Source organism: Coenobita brevimanus, chromosome 28, assembly GCF_032717465.1.
Source record: "Coenobita brevimanus isolate Jiangsu-jjx chromosome 28, ASM3271746v2, whole genome shotgun sequence".
Classification (NCBI taxonomy): domain Eukaryota; kingdom Metazoa; phylum Arthropoda; class Malacostraca; order Decapoda; family Coenobitidae; genus Coenobita; species Coenobita brevimanus.
Genome location: NC_136981.1, coordinates 26,832,375 through 26,834,902, shown reverse-complemented (window position 1 = coordinate 26,834,902; position 2,528 = coordinate 26,832,375). Strand labels below are relative to the sequence as shown.

Below are 2,528 nucleotides of genomic sequence, written 5' to 3'. Positions count from 1 at the left end.
GATGATAGGAGAAGAAGGAAGGGAGCAGAATGAAATGGAAGTGAGGAATAGGGAGATGGAAGGGAAAGAAGGACAGAAATGAAAATAAGGGTGAGGAAAATAATGGGGGAATAAGGAAATGACATGAGGTGGGAAGGGAGAAAAATAAATAAGATTGGGTGGAGAGGGATGTGAAGGTAAGGGAAGGAATGATGAAGGTAAAAGACAGATTGAGGAAAAGAGAAACAACAGATGCTAAAGCAGAATAAAAGGTGAGCAGACACAAGGAAAAGAATAATAACTAATAGATGGTAGGAGGCTATAGTTAAAAATGCATAAGTATGGTAAGATTGTGTGAAACTGAATTGTAAGAGAGAGAGAGAGAGAGAGAGAGAGAGAGAGAGAGAGAGAGAGAGAGAGAGAGAGAGAGAGAGAGAGAGAGAGAGAGAGAGAGGAAAAATTTATTTAAGTTTGACGTCAAAGATGAGGGTGAGAATGTATACGTGAGAATCAAGTATGAAGTGTGTGTGTGTGTGTGTGTGTGTGTGTGTGTGTGTGAGTGAGATGAGAGAATGGTGGAATGTCAGCTGAAGAATGTATCAAAGGGTGTGAGAGAGAAGTGTGAAGTGTGAGTTGTGAGAAGGGTTATAGAATAGTGGAGTGAGTATGAGGTTGAGGGTGAATATGTGAAAGTGAAGCGTGAAGTGTTAGTGTAAGCATGTGGAAGACTGAGGTATGAGAGTTAGTGAGTGGTGGAGTGTGATGGTGAGACTGAATGTGTGAAAATAATGTATGAAGAATTAGAGTAGTGAAGTGTGAGGGTAAGAGTGAATATGTGAATATGAGGCTTGAAGTGTGAGAGAAGAGTGAGGAAATTTAGAGAACAGTGAAGTGCGAGGGTGAGTGAATGTGAGAAAATTAAGTATGAACTGTGAGAGTGAAGCATGAAGAGATAAAGGGTAGCAGAGTGTGAGTGTAAGGGTGAAATCGTGAAAATGAAGCGTGCAGTGTGTGTAAGCGTGAGCCAGAAATGAAGCGGGAAGAGATTTAGAGAATGGATTAGCGCGAGAGTGTGCGAATGAATGCGCTGAAATGAAGTGGGAGTTTAAGCGTGTGTGAAAGTGAGACGTGAGGAAGGAAGAGAGCGTGTGAGGGCTTTGTGTGGTGAGAAGCGATTATAAGTGTGATAGGTGGTGATGTGAGGAAGTTGTGCGTGTGTGTGTGTGTGTGTGTGTGTGTGTGTGTGTGTGTGTGTGTGTGTCTCTGGTAATGTATAATGGTGTTTACGTTGTTGTGCAAGATGTTTGATTTGGTGAGGCAGGTCTGCTTTTGTGGTGATATGAAGGACGGTGATGGTATGAAGATTGTTTTGGATGGAGAGGTTTGTCTGGTAGAGGCGTAAGGACGTGTGTTGGTGAGTACGAGTGGGTTAGGGTGTGTGCTGGTGTGTGAGATGGGTATGGTACTGTGCTGATGTGTGATATATGTGAGGAGTTATGTTGGTAAGTGGAATGTCTACGTGAGAGGTTATGTGTTGGTAAGAGAGAGAGAGAGAGAGAGAGAGAGAGAGAGAGAGAGAGAGAGAGAGCTTACTTGTTTTATCTGTACAGATGATTTGCTAACGAAAACTCCAGACGATTATGGTAACCCCTAAGTACGGTAACTTTTCATTGGCTAGTTGTTGCGGTCCCCCGACGTTTTTTTTCAAACTTCTGGAATCATGTAGTAGTGAAGGAGTTAATGAAGGCTTTATCTAACCACTTCATTTCGAAAATTATATCCTGATGTCCATAAAATAGCCCAACGGTAGCGAGAATAAAAGCAAAGAAGGAGTCAAGCCGAGATAATTTCTTGCACTCATAGACATGATCTTGCCAGTGCTTGCCTCTAAGAGCAACTTGAACTACTTGAAGAATATGTAAGAAAAAATAATAGTACCTTTACTTTCATGACTGGTAAAAAGTGAATGGTGAAATACATATTTGTGTCCTGTCTACTAACGATATGAACAATAATGAAGCATAAAACCTAAGATACATTAATAGGTTGTCTTTGTTTTCATTCCAGTAACAAAACAGTCCTCGGTAGTATAGTGGTTAGTATCCCCGCCTGTCACGCGGGAGACCGGGATTCGATTCCCCGCCGGGGAGTATCATATTTTGGTGCTGTGCAGTCTGCTGCTGCATTCCATCGGGTTCACGTTCAGACAAACCTAGGGCTACAACTACTTGTATCAAGTAGAAAACAATGCCGGTATTAAAGCACTGAGACCAGACAGTTTAGTGGGAAACGCAGATGGTGGTGATGGTGGTGATGGTGATGATGATGTACGAGTAGACTGGTTGCCTAGGGAAGGTGAACGACCATTTCATGTATGACATCTGTATGCTCAGAAAATTCCATGTTTGTTTCCAGTGTTAGACAGTAATAGGAGAGCTTGATTAAATAATCTGGGAGTGCATTTGAGGTGAAAGTGGTGCTGCTTTATTACACATGGGTAGGGAGGTAGGACCTGAAGAGACTACGTTTGTCATTTACTAGTCTCTATG

At 42.2% G+C, this 2,528-nt stretch overlaps 1 non-coding gene across 1 annotated transcript; it reads left to right on the top strand.

Moving 5' to 3' along the window:
• Positions 1 to 2,057: 2,057 nt before the first annotated feature.
• TRNAD-GUC (transfer RNA aspartic acid (anticodon GUC)) lies at positions 2,058 to 2,129 on the top strand. Its single transcript has one exon. It is a non-coding gene; the product is annotated as a tRNA-Asp (tRNA).
• Positions 2,130 to 2,528: the final 399 nt, after the last annotated feature.